Source organism: Helianthus annuus, chromosome 2 (assembly GCF_002127325.2).
Source record: "Helianthus annuus cultivar XRQ/B chromosome 2, HanXRQr2.0-SUNRISE, whole genome shotgun sequence".
Taxonomy (NCBI): Eukaryota; Viridiplantae; Streptophyta; class Magnoliopsida; order Asterales; family Asteraceae; genus Helianthus; species Helianthus annuus.
Genome location: NC_035434.2, coordinates 133,132,288 through 133,156,013, shown reverse-complemented (window position 1 = coordinate 133,156,013; position 23,726 = coordinate 133,132,288). Strand labels below are relative to the sequence as shown.

Genomic DNA, 23,726 nt, shown 5'->3' with positions numbered 1-23,726 from the left:
TTAATGACATAATATGTTACATTCTAATAAAAATACCGGTTTTTTAACTAATAAAATTAAACTACCCGCGAAGTAGTCGCAGGTGATAACCTAGTTGAAACATAAACAAAAAACCACTGGTACTATTTTAACAATTTTTAATTTTAATGGATTGTAATAGTTATTTTCAGCAAATCATAGGGACGAAAAAGATAGTTAACTCTATACGAAGATTAGGTTGGAATAAATTTTCAATTGTAATAGTTATTCTTAGCAAATCAGACTAAAAAAAATAATTAACTCTATTGAAAGATTAGGTTGGAATAGTTTTTTCAAGTAAAAGTAAACCGAGAAAGTGTGTAGTTTTTTATGATATTAAATCAATAACATATATTAATATTGATTTAAAGTGACATAAATCTTATAAGTTAGGCCACTTTATTGGAGATATGAACAATGAAGGTAAGTCGTAATGTTAATAATTTTTTCCATTTTAAAGAAATCATAAACATACACACACTAGGTTATCACCTGCGAACTTCGCGGGTAGAAACATTAACTTTATATTAATCGAACTATGTCATTAAATAAAATAAAAATACATGTTTTCGAACATAATTTTTTTTATAATTGTTTTGAATTGAAAGTTGTAGTCATTGGGTTGCGAGTAAGGTCAGAAACTTCGGGCAAGAACCAGAGACAGAAACTTGCCTCATTGAATGACCCAAGAAACAAAAAAAAAACTTTTATTTTTTATAATAAAATATACGCATGGAGTTGTTCGAACCTACAAAACAAACTCATTTAATTAAATTTAGAAATTAATTAAAAGTTTACATAAGAAAATATAAGCAACAAAAACTTTATTCATTAAATATACATTATATATTTTTTTTAACAATCATGACCAATCGAAATATACCAAATTAGTAACATGGAGATTAATATAGTGTTGATTGTTCCCATTTTCAAATAATCACTTGCTTATTAAAAAAAAATCCATTAACTTTGAAGGCATTAAACTGACTTGCTAATGATATTCATTCATACCTAATACGATACGCTAATCAATAAATAAAACACACACACACTAAAAAACCATTCAAATAATAATGTTGAGTAAATCATTCAAAACTCTATCCAAATGTATGCCATTTGGTAACAAAACATACAACAAAGTGAAACCATCATGCTGCCTCCTGCAATTGAGGTGCCTACATAAAGAGGTACTGCAGAAAACATAGATTAAACTAATCGCTCTTAACACGATACATTTTTCGTATAAAATGAGCGAAACTTAATCTTCCAAGTACCTCGAATGGTTTGCCGGATCGTTCAAAATCCAGTATGTTTAGAGCAACTTCACAGCTCTATGAAACAATCGGCTCTGGATCTTTGGAGAATTCCTCAAGTAGAGATATACACTGGTCATCTACAAAAATGGTTTATTAAGGTCAAAAACATAAAGTTTTTCATAAAAGTGTCCCGAGTCAACCCAACAGAGCCGTTTTGACCCTAAAAACCATATTTGACTACCTACCCAACATAGTCTATTTTCCACCAAATGTTATTAAAAAGTATAGTAGATTTTAGAAGCATGGTTATCTTATATTTTTTGTTTTAAAAAATGTGGCAACTCTCTCTCTCTCTCTCTCATTTTCTTTGTGTTAAATTGTTTTTTTTTTCCTTTTCCTTTCAGTTTTTCGTTCATTATATAATTCAGTTTATAACAACCTCTCATTTTTTATACTTAAATGTGAATCTAATAAGTTATGTTCAAACTTATTTGTCTACAATCAACAAAATCTCATATAACCAGCAATTTCATGCGCAATCAAAGGTGTCACAATCAAACACGGACATCAATAAATCTACACACTTTCTCAAAACATAATCTCTAACATCACTAACCTGTATCAATAATTCAAAACCCTAACTAATGTGTTGTGCACTCACTAATATCTGCTACACACGTCTCACTTATTCATCTTCACAACTTCAAACACATCTTATCTAATACCTTATGCCAATCAACAAAATCTCATATATCAATCAGCAATACAATGCACAATCAAAGACCTCACAATCAATTTCAAACATCAATCAATATACGAAATTTCTCAAGACACAAAGTCTAATATCACTAACCTGATGCGCTACTGCTCAATAATGCGTCGGTGCCATGAAAAACTTCATAACCCTAACTAATGTGTTAACTTGCCAAGGCTCAAGGCTGTATCTTATCCCAATGTTGTTTGTCCGACGCATCGTCACAAATCTAACAACCGAGTCAATCAAACTATTAGCTAAAAAATTAAAATAATGATTGAGTTCAAAATTTAAAATTTAAAATCTGAAAATCAAATCACTAATATCTAATCTCGTAAATCAAGCAAACTTATTAGGAAAGTCTAACCTTGCCAAGCAAAACCAACCGACATGGTACCAATTTCCAGCCATAGCAAGCATATCTCTGTCCAACATAGTTGCAGCCAAAAACTCCGGACCATCCAAAATAAACACCTAATGAATCAAAATAAAAACACATAAACCTTGAATATTACTCAATTTATGACTACTATCCCACAAAACAAAACTTTGTCAACAAATTATACTAACTTATGCAATGGTAAACCATAAAAATAACAAATTAATTTAGATGATTAGCTTTGCAGAAAACCCAAATCGGGAAAGTTTACCTGAATTGTTAACGAAAAAAATCAGACTCAGATTGGGTTACTCAAGCGGATATTAATCACTTGAATAAGATCTGGTATCAAACATAAGAGCACACATGAGTTGATTAACGGAACAAAATGGTGAGGAAAAGAATATACATCAGTTAATCGAATAGAGATCAATTTCCCATAGGATCCCATTCAAGATATATAGATATATAGATATAGATAAAGAAATGTGCAAGATATACCTTTCCTTCAACTTCTCATAGGATCCCATTCAAGAGTTCCTTGTAAGGGAAGGAGTCTGAAAGAAGTTTATCACCAAAAATTACAAAACACAGTTTGAATTAGATATGCAACTCGAGTACAAAAACAATAGTCGAAGACTCGAAGCATTCCTAAAATTACAAATAATATAGTCAAAGCATCTCATAAAAAAACATCAAGATTTCAAAGCATTCAAAATTTTAAATCAAACACAATAATGGTTTACTTCAAAATTTAAATTTAAAATAATGATTGACTTCAAAAATTAAAATTTAAAATCTGAAAATCAAATCACTAATATCCAATCCCATAAATCAAGCAAACTTATTAGGAAAGTCTAACCTTTCAAATTTAAATTCAATTTACAGATTGGAAATTTAAAATCAAACATATTAATGGCAAACTTTCAAATTTAAATTTATATTAATAATAACTGACTTCGAAATTGAAAATTTAAAATCAAGCACAACAATGGTTTACTTCAAAATTTAAATTTCAAATGATGATTGACTTCAAAATTTAAAATTTAAAATCTGAAAATCAAATCACTAATATCCAATCCCGTAAATCAAGCAAAGTTATTAGGAAAGTCTAACATTGTCAAGCAAAACCAACCGGCAATTTCAGTTTTTCGTTCAGTTTATAACAACCTCTCATTTTTTTATACTTAAATGTCAATTTCTAATAAGTTCTGTTCAAACTTATTTATCTACAATCAACAAAAGCTCATATAACCAGCAATTTCATGCGCAATCAAAGGTGTCACAACCAAACACAGACATCAATAAATCTACACACTTTCTCAAAACACAATCTCTAACATGACTAACCTGTATGAATAATTCAAAACCCTAACTAATGTGTTGTGCACTCACTAATATCTGCTACGCACGTCTCACTTATTCATCTTCACAACTTCAAACACATCTTATCTAATACCATATGCCAATCAACAAAATCTCATATATCAATTAGCAATATAATGCACAATCAAAGACCTCACAATCAATTTCAAACATCAATCAATATACAAAATTTCTCAAGATAAAAATTCTAATATCACTAACCTGATGCGCTACTGCTCAATAATGTGTGGGTGCCATGAAAAACTTCATAATCCTAACTAAAGTGTTAACTTGCCAAGGCTCAAGGCTGTATCTCATCCCAATGTTGTTTGTCCGACGCATCGTCACAAATCTAAAAACCGAGTCAACAAACTATTAGCTAAAAAATTAAAATAATGACTGAGTTCAAAATTTAAAATTTAAAATCTAAAAATCAAATCACTAATATCTAATCTCGTAAATCAATCAAACTTATTAGGAAAGTCTAACCTTTGCCAAGCAAAACCAACCGACATGGTACCAATTTCCAGCCATAGCAAGCATATCTCTATCTAACATAGTTGCAGCCAAAAACTCCGGACCATCCAAAATAAACACCTAATGAATCAAAATAAAAACACATAAACCTTGAATATTACTCAATTTATGACTACTATCCCACAAAACAAAACTTTGTCAACAAATTATACTAAGTTATGCAATGGTAAACCATAAAAATAACAAATTAATTTAGATGATTAGCCTTGCAGAAAACCCAAATCGGGAAAGTTTACCTGAATCGTTAACGAAAAAAATCAAACTCAGATTGGGTTACTCAAGCGGAAAATAATCACTGGATTAAGATCGGGTATCAAAAATAAGAGCACACATGAGTTGATGAACGGAACAAAATGGTGAGGAGAAAAATATACATCAGTGAATCGAATAGAGATCAATTTCCCATAGGATCCCATTTAAAATAAATTCAAACACAATAATGGTTTACTTCAAAATTTAAATTTAAAATAATGATTGACTTGAAAATGTAAAATTGAAAATCTGAAAATCAAATCATTAATATCCAATCCCGTAAATCAAGCAAACTTATTAGGAAAGTCTAACCTTTCAAATTTAAATTCAATTTACAGATTCGAAATTTAAAATGAAACACATTAATAGAAAACTTTCAAATTTAAATTTAAAATAATAATTGACTTCGAAATTGAAAATCTAAAATCAAACACAATAATGGTTTACTTCAAAATTTAAATTTAAAATAATGATTGACTTCAAAATTTAAAATTTAAAAATCAAATCACTAAGGAAACATACCAAAAATATAGGATCATATTCCTCAATCACCTTTAACAACGGATGAGAGATGTTTTTAGGATCCATAACTGCAAAGTAAGTAACTACTGTTTTAAAAAATATATAATGGTAATCTATTTATAGAAACAAAGTCTATTTACAGAAACCGAATCATAATTCCGAATACAAAAATCATCTTTAACAACAGTAATCTGTTTACAGAAACAAAAACAACTTTAAAAATGAAATTAAAGGCATCTTTAAAGAATTAACAACTAACTAAATACAAAAATTATAACTAAATGACTCACGATAAATCATACTCAATAATTTTAAGACATTAACATATGGAAGTTGTTCTCCCCACAATAAGGTTGCAAAATCATACGGTATTTCCTATCAATCGAAAAGAAAAACATATAAGTTGCAATAACTTATTGTGTGCACAAAACTGAAAACTTAAGAAACATACCAAAAATATAGAATCATAGTCCCCAATCAACATTAATAACGAAGGAGCGTTATTTTCATGATCCATAACTGCAATGGAAGTAACCACTGTTTTAAAAAAATATAACTGTAATCTATTTATAGAAACAAAGTCTATTTACATAAACCGAATCATAATTTCGAATACAAAAATCATCTTTAACAACACTAATCTATTTATAGAAACAAAAACAACTTTAAAAAGAAATTAAAGACATCTTTAAAGAATTAACAATTAACTAAATACAAAAATTATAACTAAATACAAAAAATTACAACTCACAAAACAAACCATAAGAACTTCAAAAGATAATCACATAAAATTTCAAATTAACAGCTAAAGAAAAAAATAAAAAAGAAAGGCTATACATATCAAAAAACAAACAACAACAACAAAACTGAACTAACTTGTTTTTGGTCGACGAATAATTCGAAAAATATAGGATCATAGTCCTCAATCAACTTTAACAACGAAGGAGCGTTGTTTTCATGATCCATAACTGCAAAGGAAGTAACCACTGTTTTAAAAAAAATATAACGGTAATCTATTTATAGAAACAAAGTCTATTTACTTCAAAATTTAATTTTAAAATAATGATTGACTTTAAAATTTAAAATTTAAAATCTGAAAATCAAATCACTAATATCCAATTCTGTAAATTAAGCAAACTTATTAGGAAAGTCTAACCTTTCAACTTTAAATTCAATTTACAGATTCGAAATTTAAAATCAAACAAATTAATGGAAATATTTCAAATTTAGATTTAAAATAATAATTAACTTCGTAATTGTAAATTTAAAATCAAACAAAATAATGGTTTACTTCAAAATCTAAATTTAAAATAATGATTGATTTCAAAATTTAAAATTTAAAAATCAAATCACTAAGGAAACATACAAAAAATATAGGATCATATTCCTCAATCAACTTTAACAACGAATGAGAGTTGTTTTTAGGATCCATAACTGCAAAGGAAGTACCATTGTTTTAAAAATATATAATGGTAATATATTTATAGAAACAAAGTCTATTTAAAGAAACCGAATCATAACTCCGAATACAAAAATCATCTTTAACAACAGTAATATGTTTATAGAAACAAAAACAACTTTAAAAATGAAATTAAACGCATCTTTAAAGAATTAACAACTAACTAAATACAAAAATTATAACTAAATGACTCACGATAAATCATCATCAATAATTTTAAGACATTGACATATGGAAGTTGTTCTCCCCACAATAAAGTTGCAAAATCATATGGTATTTCCTATCAATCAAAACAAAAAAAAAAAAACATATAAGTTGCAATAACTTATTGTGTGCACAAAACTGAAAACTTAAGAAACATACCAAAAATATAGGATCATAGTCCCCAATCAACTTTAACAACGAAGGAGCGTTGTTTTCATGATCCATAACTGCAATGGAAGTAACCACTGTTTTAAAAAATATAACGGTAATCTATTTATAGAAACAAAGTCTATTTACATAAACCAAATCATAATTTCGAATACAAAAATCATCTTTAACAACACTAATCTATTTATAGAAACAAAAACAACTTTAAAAAGAAATTAAAGACATCTTTAAAGAATTAACAATTAACTAAATACAAAAATTATAACTAAATACAAAAAATTATAACTCACAAAACAAACCATAAGAACTTCAAAAGATAATCATATAAAATTTCAAATTAACACCTAAAGAAAAAAAATAAAAAAGAAAGACTATACATATCAAAAAACAAACAACAACAACAAAACTGAACTAACCTGTTTTTGGTCGACGAACAATTCGAAAAATATAGGATCATAGTCCTCAATCAACTTTAACAACGAAGGAGCGTTATTTTCATGATCCATAACTGCAAAGGAAGTAACCACTGTTTTAAAAAAACTGTAACGGTAATCTATTTATAGAAACAAAGTCTATTTACTTCAAAATTTAAATTTAAAAAAATGATTGACTTCAAAATTTAAAATTTAAAATCTGAAAATCAAATCATTAATATCTAATCCCGTAAATCAAGCAAACTTATTAGGAAAGTCTAACCTTTCAAATTTAAATTCAATTTACAGATTCGAAATTTAAAATTAAACACATTAATGGAAAACTTTCAAATTTAGATTTAAAATAATAAATGACTTCGTAATTGTAAATTTAAAATCAAACAAAATAATGGTTTACTTCAAAATTTAAATTTAAAATAATGATTGATTTTAAAATTTAAAATTTAAAATTTAAAAATCAAATCACTAAGAAAACATACCAAAAATATAGGATCATATTCCTCAATCAACTTTAACAACGAATGAGAGTTGTTTTTAGGATCCATAACTGCAAAGGAAGTACCATTGTTTTAAAAAAATATATAATGGTAATATATTTATAGAAACAAAGTCTATTTACAGAAACCGAATCATAACTCCGAATACAAAAATCATCTTTAACAACAGTAATCTGTTTATAGAAACAAAAACAACTTAAAGAATGAAATTAAAGGCATCTTTAAAGAATTAACAACTAACTAAATACAAAAAATATAACTAAATGACTCACGATAAATCATCATCAATAATTTTAAGACATTGACATAAGGAAGTTGTTCTCTCCACAATAAGGTTGCAAAATCATACGGTATTTCCTATCAATCTAAACAAAAAAAACATATAAGTTGCAATAACTTATTGTGTGCACAAAACTGAAAACTTAAGAAACATACCAAAAATATAGGATCATAGTCCCCAATCAACTTTAACAACGAAGGAGCGTTGTTTTCATGATCCATAACTGCAATGGAAGTAACCATTGTTTAAAAAAATATAACGGTAATCTATTTATAGAAACAAAGTCTATTTACAGAAACCGAATCATAATTTTGAATACAAAAATCATCTTTAACAACACTAATCTATTTATAGAAACAAAAACAAATTTAAAAAGAAATTAAAGACATCTTTAAAGAATTAACAATTAACTAAATACAAAAATTATAACTAAATACAAAAAATTATAACTCACAAAACAAACCATAAGAACTTCAAAAGATAATCACACAAAATTTCAAATTAACACCTAAAGACAAAAATAAAAAAGAAAGACTATACATATCAAAAAACAAACCACACCAACAAAACTGAACTAACCTGTTTTTGGTCGACGAACAATTCGAAAAATATAGGATCATAGTCCTCAATCAACTTTAACAACGATGGAACGTTGTTTTCATGATCTATAACTGCAAAGGAAGTAACCATTGTTTTAAAAAAATATAACGGTAATCTATTTATAGAAACAAAGTCTATTTACAGAAACCGAATCATAATTTCGAATACAAAAATCATCTTTAACAACACTAATCTATTTATAGAAACAAAAACAGATTTAAAAAGAAATCAAAGACATATTTAAAGAATTAAAAACTAATTAAATACAAAAATTATAACTAAATACAAAAAATTATAACTCACAAAACAAACCATAAGAAGTTCAAAAGATAATCACATAAAATTTCAAATTAACGCCTAAAGACAAAAATAAAAAAGAAAGACTATACATATCAAAAAACAAACAACACCAACAAAACTGAACTAACCTAGTTTGGTCGACGAACAATTCGAGTCCAACTGTCACAAAAGATTGAGGGTTTACCATGAGAAAAACAAACCATAAAACATTCAGAACATATGTTATTAATTTTTGAAAAAAAATACCGAACAGAAAGGATAAAATCAAACCTACACAAACTTAAAAAAAAGAAAACAACTATAACATTTTACTAACCTCTGTTGTTTCACGAATGATCGGAGTCTGATTTTATCCAAGATTTAGGGTTCCACATGAAAACAAAATCAACAAAAATCAGTAACTTTGATAAATGTAGATGATGATAATAAAACCTCTGATCTTGATTTTGTTTGCAAAAAAAAACAAAAAGATAAATGTTCAATCGCTTGATTAAAGATACACAATAGATAAACAACAAACTAAAACAACATACCTTCAATTTTTATGATCAGATCTACAAAGTTTAGGACAAAGAAGAAGTTAATAGCATTCGACACAATCTTTATAAAATCAAGTTTCTATAGAATTGAATAACATAAATAAAGCAGATTTAGGATCAATTGTGTAGATTACAATCGTAAAACAAAGAAATCAGAAACAATAAAATCAAAAACATAGAAACATACCTTTGATTGGTTAATAGGATTGATTTGTGTGAAGAAGATGATGTTGCAGAGGTTTGGCTATGGTTTGGAATTGAGGATCTTGGTGGTGGCGATAGGAGAGAGGATGCAACTTAGTTTTTTAGGGTTTGTAAAGTGTGTGCAAGAAGAATGATAAAAAAAAAGGAAATATATACTATGACCCGAATTCAAAAAACCCGACCCAACACATTTCGGATCCCGCCTCTTTTTTTTTTGGAATCGTGAATGTAGAAAGCAAAATGGGATTTCCCTCCTAAACCAAGTTGCCACATCAGCCAAGATGGCCAAATACAAATGCCACCTAGCCCAAATCCATCTCATTTATATATATATATAGATATATCTTTGTATACTACATACATGTGAGGGTTGCACATGACACATATATTGTGTAGATCAGATACAAATAAGTTTTAGCAAAGTTTTAGCATACGAATTATATGAAGTAAATAAAAAATTGCTTGCACGCATTGGCAATTTCATAAATATTCTAAAAAGAGTAATTACGTTATAAAAAAGATATATTAGATTAATGATAATTACGCTACAGTGTACTAGTGGCTTGATTGTATTAGTCTAGTACAATTTTGTTATAGATAAATTATTAATACACTACGACAAAATGAAGTAGAGTAATAAAATTTGGCTACATTTTACAAGTAACGTAATTTTATCACCTTAGCAGGGGCAAACCTAGGTTGTGAGAAGGAGTGGCGGCCGCCCCCTTGAAGAAAAAATATGTGTAATTTTTAAGAAAATCTCGATCATCCCCTTTGAAATTTTGTAATAAACCCTTGAGCTTGGACCCTAAAGATGCGAAACAAAAGAAAATGAAAATAGCACGAGATTTTGAGTCTCGCGTGTCTACCATTTTACCACCAAGGCATCTTGAAAGTGAATCGTATTCCATGAATATGATATCTATCTAGTGTGATGTATGGAATAGTGGAGTGTTGGAGTATTTCTATTGATCGGCCATGTCATATAGGCCCGAATTGGACATCCAATGGCTTCGATTTGAATTATCCGGAGAATGCCTTATATAGATATCCAATATATCAAAAAGATGGACAATCAAACCTATTTCTCTATTCAATAGAAGCCCAAAGAGGTGAATAGGGTCCCAAATAACGATAGATATGTAAAAAGCAGGTCTGATTACGCCTATTCCTAATCCTAAATGGAATGTAACGACGTAGGGATCCACATAGTATCTATTTAGATACGCTCAAATAACCCCTTCTCACAATGAGAATGTATATAACCCTATTCCGGTCTGGTCCGGTATGAAATGAACTAGCGTTCACCGGATTTTAATTCAATTTAAATTGTGTATGAGTTTTGCTTTTATTTTGTTAGATTTTTACTATTTTATTATATCTGGCTTAATTTATTTATTATTAGTTACTTGATTAAATTTAACTATTTACATAATTATTTGTTACAACCTTATTGTGATTATCATAAATAAATATATTCTAAAAGTTATACCAGTAAAAACATTCTAACCAAACATTGGTGGAGGTGGGCGGGAAGGACCACCGGCCAGGGCCCGAGATTCCGAAGGGCACGTTTAAAAAAAAACTGATATATGGCTTAGTGGTTAAGTTCCCCACTTCCAAACTTGAAGGCCCAAGTTCGAGTCATGCTTCCAGTTATATTTTTGAAGGGTTTTTTTAAATCTAAAATTGATGATATTAGTTTTGATTGTGAATTGATTTTGGTGGAGATTATGCTGACAAAAGTAAACCACACTTAGAGAAATAGGAAATGTGTTTGCTACTTTCATTTTTTCTTATTGTATCGTGTTTTTTTATTATGTGATAAACCTTATTTGGCCCGAATCGTTGAACAGACCCGAACTGTTTGGTCTGAGTGAATACTATGATTTCGTGAACAGTTATATAAGAAACTAGTTTACATTTTATATTAGAAACTAGTTTACATTTATATATTTCGTTAAAGCCGAAGGGCACATTTTTTCGAGATTGAACAGGGCACACAAATTCTTAAAGCCGGCCATAGGTGTTTCATACAACCATTAGATATTAGTGACACTTCAAAAAAGTTCATTAAAAATGAGATTGTTCTTTCCCATTAATAAACCAATAAATTATAATTTGTTTAGCATTCGAAAAGATGAGACATAAAGAAACGTTTATACAGGTACTAAAATTGGCAGTGAATATGGTACCTGTTCGGTACCAAAAATACTTGTACCAAAAAACGGAGAAAAATGGTACCGTTACTGAATATACCGGTACAGTACGATACCGGTATAAAAAAACGGAGAAAACGAATACCGCTACCGAATATACCCAATACAGTACGGTACTTGTACCAAATCCTTATCCCTGACTAAAACGAGGTTGTTTTACAAAACTTTCAAGATACGAGTTTTGAATACAAACTATAATATTGAATTGGTCTTAATAGTTTTGATTACAAACTATGATATTGAATTGCATCATATAGTTATTTTACTATTGAGTAGTTAATGTCGACTAGAAACATTGAGTATTTGAATACTTACGAATTATGAGTTATAAGTTAAGATTGAGCCCAATCACTAATGTGATTATGTGAAATCCGTGTTAAATACTTAAATTTAAAGTGAATATGGGATAATAATATATTGAGATATATTATTGAGTTATTGACTTAAATGAGAATCATGGTAAGAATTTCCTTTTCCGTTTCGATCTGAACCGAAAAATATTATTATTTAACAATAGACAGAAGACCCTTGGAAAATTTCCGCCCCCATGAAAAAATTTCCTGGGTCCACCACTATACTTTAGTACAATTTTTTTTTAGGATAATTATTTGCTGAATAAAGTAATTATTGAAAATGTGACATCGTCTTCGTTTTCTTTACTTCCTAGACTTCGCACGTTAAGTATTATTTGTATCGGATCCCACCATATATGTATTTATGTGTTAATGTATGTATATATATCACTTTTTTAAATGAATGTTAATTGCATAATGATTCATAATCTCACTAAATGATGATTTAGCATTCCAAGTTGTGGCTAAACTACTCGTTGGATGCACATAGTTTCCCATTTGCCCCAATACAGAAGTTGAATATTGTTTTCTATGCTATAATTGTTTGTTTTATTTGGTTAATCTAGATCACTTTTGAAGCTAAAATAATATATACTATGGCTTTTAGCTGGCCTAAACTTAATTATTGGTCTATTTTTTATTAAGTAAATTAATTAAAAGTATTGACATTTTGATCCTGGATGTGTAAGTTGCTAACCATGAAGTAGGGGCGTTTTTGTCTTTTTGCTCATATTTCTTACATATGATGCTTCACGAGTATGTTTTTTTAGTGGAATAACATGGTGCCACATTGTGTGAATCGTTTGATTATTTCTCATAATACCGATCACGGATACAAAACTGAAGATACGGGCTCATGAATCATGATATAGGTCTTTCAACTTGAGTATTTTAAAAAAAACATGTAATTGGAGCTATTTGTGAAAAAAACCCCTAATAATTAATGGCATCTGATCTAGCATTTGTTTTCGTTACATTAGAGTACCCATATCAATGGCCAACGGGTATCTACTTGGCAATGACGGACAAATGAAACCGGACCTGGCCCAGTGGCGGATCCAGAAATTTTTTTCAATGGGTTCGCTGTTTTTAGATGCTCCAATTTTAAAGGAGCGGACAAAAACATTTTCGGGTCGTTCGACGGTTCTGGTCGGGTAAGCTTCATCACATAATAAAAAATACGATACATTAATAAAAAGGGGAAAGTGAATATGTGGCTGTTACACATCTAAGCTTAGATGCGAAACCCTGAAAACTACGTAGTTTTGTTGAAAATCCTTAAAACCTGATCCTCTTTCTTAATATGCGTCGCCTATTGATAAGATTAGTATGAAATCGATTGGGTTCTTGCTGCTTTTTTCTAGCGATTTCAAATTAATTAATTTTGTAACATATCAGTTATTTAAGTTCTATGGATTGTTTTAAAATAATAGGTATACATTGTACAATCCATCAAACTTTAACATAAATGAATCCATCCTTTTATGCTTATTATGAAATAATAATATTATTATTTTGAAATGAATTTTATCAACCTAAAGAGTCAGATTAATCAACATAAAAAGGTTTTAAAGTAATAAATTAATCATATGAATTATAATGTAGACTTAAAAAATGTTTTGACGGCGGCTTAGTTGGAAAAAGAAAAAAAAAGGCTGTGAACAGTCCCTTTTGCTATTGGCCGTTTGAATCTCAATACAAGAAAAATAGAAAAGAACATGGAGCCCCTCTTGGTAAATTGTGAAGACAAAAAAATAACTAAAAGAATACAAGGTCTGAGAATCGAACAGCTGACAATTCCTTTAAAACTCAAAGCCTTTACCGCTTGCTCAATGTTTCATTTTGTGAATGGGTTCACTGCATAATTTATTTATGGGTTCACTCCCTATTTCGTATATACAGTTGCTATTAAAAATTTAAAATACCGTGGGTTCGCGTGAACCCGCTCCGCTCTATGTAAATCCGCCCCTGCCTGGCCCGATGTGGAGCTTGTCTGCTTGTGTGGTCCGGAAGGGGAGTCCGGATTCCGGGACTTGGTTTCGGATGAAGAGGTGGGCCCTCCCTTTAATAAATTAGTTGGGGGGGGGGGGTACATGCACCAATCAGTCTCTGTCCCGATTGTTTGAGTGTTATGTGTCTTAGGTCCAAGGCTTGATACAAAATACAATCGAGTCGGGGTCTCACTGGAAACAGCCTCTCTATTCCTACGTGGTAGAGGTAAGGTTGTCTACATCTACCCTCCCCAGACCCTACCTTATCTATTGGTGGGATTTACTGAGTATGATTATGATGATGATTGGTGGTGGTGGTGGGGGGGGGGTTATGGAGGTTTGTTGATGTGAAAAAAATGGGTATTTTTTATTAAGTTTGGAACTGATGTGACGTTGAGATGGAGGTTTCTGGGGTTTGTTAATGTGGACGCACTGAAAATCACTTATGATCATAGATAGAAAGCTTTTAACGAGTGTTGGTGATGGTAGCGTTATTGACTATTTTATATGATTGAGATTTATATAAGATGAAACATATGTCGGTTACACTTAACACAAATTAGTAGGTGTGGAATGGATGCTTGTATAACTAAAGCTATGTGTGATAAGCATTATAGGGGTGTGAAGGAGCTTGATAATGCCCTCAACACCGCCCCCCCTGTGTATTATAGAGACATTGAGAGGGAGAGACATTTTTAGTATAATGCCCAATAGAAAGAAAACAAAACGGAAAATAATGATTGAAAGGGTCATTAAAAAGCGCTAATCATTACACATTTTTTAAAAAGATGTTATGATGCTAATGTGATGGAAAATGCTCATTATAACCATTCTGTATGGTGTAATATAAATATTAGACACAATGAATGTCAAGGCTTAAAAGATTCAATCATTAAAGTTCACTGATACCAACTCAATTTTGGTCTTTACCCTAAGCCAACCTTGATAAAGTTTACCTTCCTTATTGATATAATTAATATTTTTACAAAGTCAACATTATACTCGGTAATGCGTTAGTTTGTGTAAGTAAGTCAAGCCTGGGTGTTGGTCAACGTTAGGCATTTGTACAAGCACAACTTTTGGAATGGTAGTGTTGATCTTTCAAAGCAAACCTTACAAGCGCCTACGATGATGATCGTCCACTAAAGACATGTATTACTCTAGGTAAATCCTGTATTGGTCGTTGATAGGGGAGACGTTGGGTTTATAAGGAGTGATCCACCTCAAATATCACCAACGCATTTTGGACACATTGGTTGTGGATCCCATTAGAACATTACAGTTAAGCATGCTAGCTGGGAGTAGTATCAGGAAAGGGGGGCTCCTGGGAAGACTCTACTCGGTTTTACACTCATTGGGTGGAGAAGTCCGGATGAGAGGTGCGTAGAAGTTAGAACCAGATTACAATCGAAGAAGGTGGTGGACCCATTTTCAAGACAAAAACTGCAATTATATATTTATATTATATATATATGTATATATTATAAACGACCCAAAAGAAAAACCTATTTACCTACTAAATTCTGAACGGGACAGGTCTGCTGAAGACCCAAAATTTAAACCCACTAAAAGTGATTATTCACTAGGATGTAGGCGCTTAAAAACCAACAACAACACCGACATTTTAGGTTTTTTGGGTGACGATTAGTCAATTGACGGACGACATCATCAATTCATCACATCAACGTTTGACAACAATCTTGCATTCTTGCTTACAACGGTCGACGTTTCAGGTTTGATACCAGCCTACAATGAATTTCAATGTAAAATTCTACCTAGGGTTAAGTCTTATGGGTTTGCATTCTTGCTTCACAGTCACTAATCAAGTATGGAATTGCGAATTAGTACATAAAATTTAGATTTTTGATGCATTGCTTGATGAATGATGGTTTCTTCCATCTTTGATTGTGTGCTTTGAATGTTTAAAGATTGAAAGTTAAAACTTTGATGTTTAGATTTAGAATTAGATGTTTAAACTTTAAGTATGGTTTGGTTGTGTATTGATTTTGGTTAAAACTTTGTTGTTGTTTAGACTTTTGGAAGATGAAACTTACATATTTTAAACTTTGAATTTTTTTGTCTAGAAATTATGCCTCAAAGTCCCAAATACAAATATCTATTCTGTAGTGAAAAACGTAAAAGAAGAAACTATAGGAAGAAATAGCAAAGGCTTGCAAAGGGCATATTGTTAGCCCTTTTGATGCTTTAACTTAAAGAGGAAGCTAAAGAAGAATCGGCAGTTGATGCTAATGAACTTTATTTGGAGTTGAAGTTGATTGAGACATTCTTACCGAGTGACGTTGTTAGCCCTTTTGATGCTTTAAACAATTTCACGCGGCTCGGTCATTTTCCTAATGCTATAAATGTATATCAAGTGCTTTTGACAATTCTGGTTACGTTGCATTGACAGAAAGAAACTTTTCAAACTTGAAGTTGTTAAAGTCTTATTTGCGATCGACAATGTCCTAAGAAAGATTTAATGGGTCGGCGATGATATCTATTGAAAACGAAATGTTAGAAGGTATGGAATACAAAGACTTGATCGAGAGCTTTGCTTCCAAAAACTCTTGATCGAGAGCCTTGCTTCCAAAAACTCTAGGAGAGCCTCACGATTTGTTTAAGTTAGTTCGTTCATTTTGCTACCCTACTATTGTTTATTTTATTTTATAACAATTAATCAATTATCGTCGTATTGTGGTTTTCAGATATATAATTGATAAGTTTATATTATAGGGAGGGGACCTAATTTTTTTTGTCTCACGCAAGATCCAAAAGTTTTTTTTATCATTTTTGGAGACGGTATCATTCTCGAGGACAAATCTGAAGCAAGAAATAACCCTACATTCGTCACAGTCAAGAGTTTTTGACATAATCTTTATAGCCGACATTGAAGTTTGCAAATTGTGCTTTGTAATTTGATTGCCCTCCTTAAAGTCAATAAAGGAATCGGTACACTTAGCATCAATCATCTTTTTGTAATGGGCACATATAAAGGAACCCTTGTTTCCCATGCCTCTTTTAATAACATTATGGGAGCATCCATCACTCAGTCTCAACACTAGGAAACCATTGTTCATCCACATTGTAGAAAACCACAAATCATAAACCATGTGAAAACCAATATTTTTTTTAAAAAAAGAACCAGATTTATTATTTAACCGGCTGTTTTTTATTGATATGATCAGTTTAAAAAAAAAATAGCTACAATAGTTTCGGTGACAGATTATGACGGCTAATCTGACATTGCAACTAAGACGTATTTTCCAACAGGTTACCGAAGTGTATTTTCATTTGGTCACACACATTTTTCTAGTAGTTTTTGCAAAGTTGGCGAAACATGAAAACCGAAATAAACGATAAATAGAGCCTAAAGTATTAATAAATCAGTAACTAAAATAATAATAGAAGAATAAAAAAAATCAAATTTGGGTCCAACCATCAACTTGGTTTTTTGTTCAACCGTTGGAGTCAAACTAATCGACACAAATGAAGACGGTTCAAAAGTACCCTATCAGAACAGCTGTATAAACGGTTACATGTCTATCATCATGTCCAGTTATAAGAACACTAATGAACAGGAAAAAAAACAAGAAAGAAAAGGTAAGTTAGAGGTGGACGGACAACAAGCTGCGCCGCCAATGTGATAGTTAAAAGATAATAGTAGAATAAAAACCCGTTCTCTATTAGTAATGGCCAATGTGATACTCATATCTAGTTGATCATTAATAATAGAAAAATACGACTATTGATGATCTTGAAATTCTATGGGACATGAGGTGATTGCGATGGTATCTACTGCTTATGACGTTGGTCTGTCTTTAAGTGTAGTTGGTAAGGTTCTCCAATTTGAATACTCTCTACTTTCCGTTATTTTTGTGATTAAATTATTACAATTATTCCTTAAGTTAAAGTTGTATTCATTAATTTATCATCATAAGGAATAAAATACCAGTACGGTAATATAATAAGTTTCTAACATAACCGTACAAATGGTACGACATAAAAAAATGTCAAAAATTGTTTGATTATGCATGTTACAATAACATGTTTAACCTTTATAATTTATTATGTCATGTTCGGGTTATACTAAAATCACACAAATTGACCTAATTAAAAGTTAAAATTAGGAAAAAAAATTATAGATTATATGTGTATGCGTCAACATGATCAATCAGTTTACAACTCAGTTATAATATGATTAGAACCTATTATATAACTTGTTAACGTATTTGATCTTATAGGTAAACGCCTTACATGAACCTTTTAAGTATTTATAACATGATTACAACCTATATCCTATAGATAGATGCGTTACATGAACCCTTTTAGGTTAAGCGATTAAGTGCGAATTTTATGAATAAACATGTGTCGTCGTTTTGTTTACTATCAATTAGCAACATAAACATGTGTCGTGTTCAGAGCCGTCCCCAAAAACTCTAAAAAAAATTAGGCATCGGGTGACAAAAAAATTTGGGCCTAAAATTGTGATTGGGGAAATAAATTAAGAAAAAAAAAAAAAAACCTTGGTGGTGGAGTCAAGACTTGAACTTCAGAGTTTTACATTAATATGAGATGGTTTTTCCACTACACCACCAACACTTTTTTTGCATAATGAGTAGATGCATATACTAAATATATAATTAAGTATATATATAAAAGCTTATAGAAACCTTTCGGGCCCTTTAAAAATTTGGGCCTCGAGCGACATCACGGGTTGGCCGACCCAAGAGCCGGCTCTGGTCGTGTTTTTATTTACTTATATACTATCAACTAGCAACATGCGGGTGCGTTCTTTGTATGTGTACTATGCTTATTTGTTTGTTTATGCAATTGTGGGTTGTATGTTTGGCTGATTTGGTTGTAACTTAATCTGGTATTTAAGTGTTGTTTTTTTGTGAGTAGCTTCAATTCGAAACCACATTTTCTTTCACGTCCATCATTTTCTCTCTACTTCCTCCTACCACTACCACCCTGTTGGCACATTTTGTGTGTTTGTTACTATGCGAATAGGCTAGGTAGAGAGTGTGTTGAATATTGTATAGTTAAGATGTATGTATAGTAGAATAGGAAATCATGACATGAACCAACACAGGAGTCATACGCACGTAGAACTCGTACACACGTACGAGTCGTACGTTCGTAGTGATGCGTTGGGAATGTCTATATGTAGTAGTGTCATGCGCTTTGTGTCACAAGTTTGACATTTTAGGAATTGGATCACTTGATTACTCGTGGAGCTTAAACGATGTATACTCTTTCGGTAGCTAATAAAAATATGTTGTTGACTAAACGTTATGCTGCCGAAATTGTGTTAAATGTCCAAACTTCCGTCTAAACAACATCCGTGAAGTTTAAAGATCCTATCACTAGGAACCTGCAGTGGTATCAGAGCTATGATACCGATTAAATTGATCTAATTGTTGCTTGAATCACCTGCGCTCGTAATTAAAGTGTTTTAGACGTTAAAAAACAAGGTGCCGACATGTTAATGTCAAAACTGGAGATCAATTGATGGTCATAATGTCAAATTGAAGATAGGATTGTGTTTAGAACTGATTTTCGCACCTGTCTATGGTGGTTTTATCATCTAATTATCAGAAATGAATATTTTAGATCAAAAAAAATTCTTAACAACGTGTTTGAGCGCATGAGTGGTACGCACGTAGGACCATGAAACATATGAGTGGTGAGTGGTATGCATGCATGAGTGTTACGCGCTCACAAGTGATACGCTAAAAAGGACATGGAAATTAGGGATGAGATCGGTACGATACCGGTATCGTACCGGTACCGATACCGTAAATGCCGTTACCGAAATTGAGTAAATATGGATACCGATTACCGTACCGTATTTATAGATTCGGTACCGGTACGGTACCGGTATCGGTACCAGTGTTTCGGTACTTTACCACATTGGTACCGCTTTGGTGTCATCCGTTGTTTTACCTAAAAAAATATCATGTGCAACCCATCCATCCATTATTAACTGGACTAGAGAAATATATAGAGTAATGTAAAAAAAAGGTAAACATATTAAACATCCATGGGTTCGACTTTTACCCAATTCCGAGTCACCATCAAGTTTAACAAAAAGGGTTTCTTCAACAATAGTGTCGTCTCCTTACACAACCAAACACAAAGATATTAAAAATCTAAAAATAAGAAAAGATATATTGATAATTTATAACCAAACTATTAAAAAATTAACTTACTTCAATGGATTCCATGCTTTTTACCGATGATTATTAAATTCGGTATTAATACCGGTATTTACCGAAAAATACCGGTACCGATACCGTTTTTTACCGATATCGAATTTCGAAAAATCTAGTACCGATACCGGTACCGTTTATGATCGGTGCGGTACGGCATCGGTACGGTACCGGTACGGTACCGGTATTTCGGTAAAAAATCTCATCCCTAATGGAAATTCCGAAATAAAGAACCAAGTAAATTTGTTTTTATAATCGTATTGAGTAGACGGGTGTATAGGAAAAATATGGTGATAGTAATTTTTTCCAAAAATTTTAGCATCAAATACGGTTTGTTCGGGACACGGTGGAGTATTCAGAGAGAGAGGGAGAGAGAAGAGTTGAGGATAATGAAACCACAATGTGTTAATGATAGTAGCGTAGTCACTGAGATCAAACTGAATGAAGTGACTATTATGGACCAAAACAACGAAGTCAAATATTTCGCAAGTTAAGAATTAGAAAGTATAGGTCAGAATTTGCCAAAAATGAAAGGGAATAAAAATTTCATGTCAAATATTGAAATTTTGATTTTTTTTGGAAATACAAAGAGAGAATATGATATGATAGATGAGATGCAACAGTTTTCGGGTGGTTCTGACTCAAATTGTTTGGTAATGCATAATATCTCGTATTTTTCATTTTGGAAACAAATTGAAATCTCAGTCTTCATGAAAGCTGGTTTGCAGAGTATATCAGGGGTTCTTTACTGAATGTCAGTTTTCAGAGGAGCTTTCAATCTCTGGAGATCATTGGTAAAAAAAATGCGAGGGGCTTGATCATGGCGGCTCTAACTGGAAAAGACTACATATTGGATTTTTCAGTAGGTGAGTTATTTTTTGAACTAATCATCAGGAAATAATGATGTTTGAATATTACGTTGCTTACCACTATTCATGGTGAAGACTACAAATTGATTTTTTAAAGAACGTTTATCTATATACTTTAAAGATCACAGTGTATTACCAGATGATTTTGATCTAGCGAAGGTTTGCTGATTGTGGAGATTACCGTTTCAACTGATCAATCATTGATGTTGATGGAGCATAACGTTGATTTCGGAATACGAGATTTCAGTTTTTCGTGAGTATTGCATATTTTAAATTGATCATTGAGGTATTCGAAGTTTCTATCAAATGCCAGTTGGGATTTTGTAAATTAGTGGATCGAGCAAGGAGTGTATTAAAACCAAACTCGGATGTGGTTAATGTCGAAATGAAGAAGTTGCATTATTTTATTTCAAGTTTGTCAATTTGCATGAAGATTGCAGTTTAGCAAGTCAGAGGATTGTGTCAGGAACCGTGTAGATGCAAACCCGGAGCATCAATCAAGGGGGAATTTGTTGACACGTAGTCTACGACATCAACAAATGGTTGATTGAAGTTGTAGCATATTCAACATGACTTTCATATTTGAAGTTCAAGTTTCACCAAGAACAGACAAGGGGGAATATGTTGGTGCATTTTGTGTGTCCTTACTGCGAAACATGCTAAATAGAGTGTGTGTGGAATGTTGTATAGTTAAGATGTGTGGGTAGTTGAATATGAGCACATGACAAACCAACGCAAGAGTCCTACGCACATAGAACTCGTACGCACGTACGAGTTCTATGCTCGTAGTGATGCTCTAGGGAATGTATACAGATAGTAGTGTCATGCGCTTTGTGTCACAAGTTTGGCATTTTAGGTGTCACACCCTGACCCGCAGCGGATTAGGTGACCGAGGCATAATGATTGTTCATAGCTTATGACAACTAATTAAAAGTTAAATATTTTTAATATTCAAATTAAACAAATGTCACAATACCAAATAACAATTCTAATAATTGAACAAATCAAAACATGGCATAAAGTAAATCCGGTTTATTTTCTAAGGCATTATCCCTATGTGTCATCATGAACTCTTTAAACTTGTTTACCTTTATCATGTGTAAAAATAGGTTTTGGGTCAACATAAGTTGGTGAGTAAATCTAATGTTTGAATAAAATTTTTTTGTTTATTTATTTAAGAGTGTTAACATGCGATTCAGTGGTAATTAAATGATAAAACTGAATAATACCAATAACTGGATAACCACAACCAAACAACCAACATGATGGTAAGATAATATGAAACTACAGTAAATCTAATAAATGCGATAAATATGATAATGCGGTAAATGTGAGACTTAAGCTCACCGACGAGCGAATCTAAATGTTGCGGCGATACTAGGCTACAACCCATGGCTGTGGGGAACCTAGTCAGACAATGGACTCATGTGAATAATGATTAGCGATACAAACTGTAAACAAAACTACAACTACCACATAATTATACATTGAACTTTGCATGTATTTGAATAATGAAAAACTCGAAGTAACGAAATAATGCGGAAATGACACATAATACCCCAAAACATTTAAGTTGTAAAAAGAAGAATTAGGAAAGATGTACTCATGGGCTGCGTTTTCATTCCTTAATTAATCGCACGAACAAGAGAAATCCAAAATGACAAAATTATCCTAAAGACAATAAATACAAAAAAAAAAAAAAAAAAACTAAACAATCAACAAAAATATAGTAAACTTTAAATCCTATGATTTTGGAATTTTTTAATGAAAACTATATTTATTAATTATTTAGTTTTTATTATTCGCAAGGTACGTCTTATGTGACGACTATATACCTTTGCGAAAATATAAAATTACTAAGTGAAAATTAAAAGACAATTAAACTGTGGAATTTATAAAATATTTTGGTAAATTATACGTTTGTAGAAAATAAGTTGTTTAATGTATTTCTTTTATATATGTATATATATAATTTTCTGATTAAAATAGTGAATTTACTTATTATTTGATTTATAAGAAATAAAAGGTTTAGTTCTATAAAAATAAAACTAATAGTGTGATACATTATAAATCTCATTTACAATATTTAACAGGTTTATAAAATTATGGTTATAAAAAAACTAATTAGGATTAAATAAAACAATTAATATGAAAAAAATATAAAAATAACAAAAAGGCACGGGAGATTGGGATCGAACCAGCGCCCCTGCGGTATTTTCGTGACTTACCCAAACTACTAACCCATTGGACCAGTGCGCCTTTTTGTGTTTCATATGATCCTGTGATCTTGTAATGTGAACTCGGAAGCATATCC

General features: G+C 31.1%; 1 long non-coding RNA gene across 1 annotated transcript; it reads right to left on the bottom strand.

Moving 5' to 3' along the window:
- Nucleotides 1-2,133: 2,133 nt before the first annotated feature.
- Nucleotides 2,134-8,323, bottom strand: LOC110905814. Its single transcript, XR_004879834.1, has 3 exons — nt 8,281-8,323; nt 2,396-2,502; nt 2,134-2,257 (listed from the first exon to the last, which is right to left on the bottom strand). It is a non-coding gene; the product is annotated as an uncharacterized LOC110905814 (long non-coding RNA).
- Nucleotides 8,324-23,726: the final 15,403 nt, after the last annotated feature.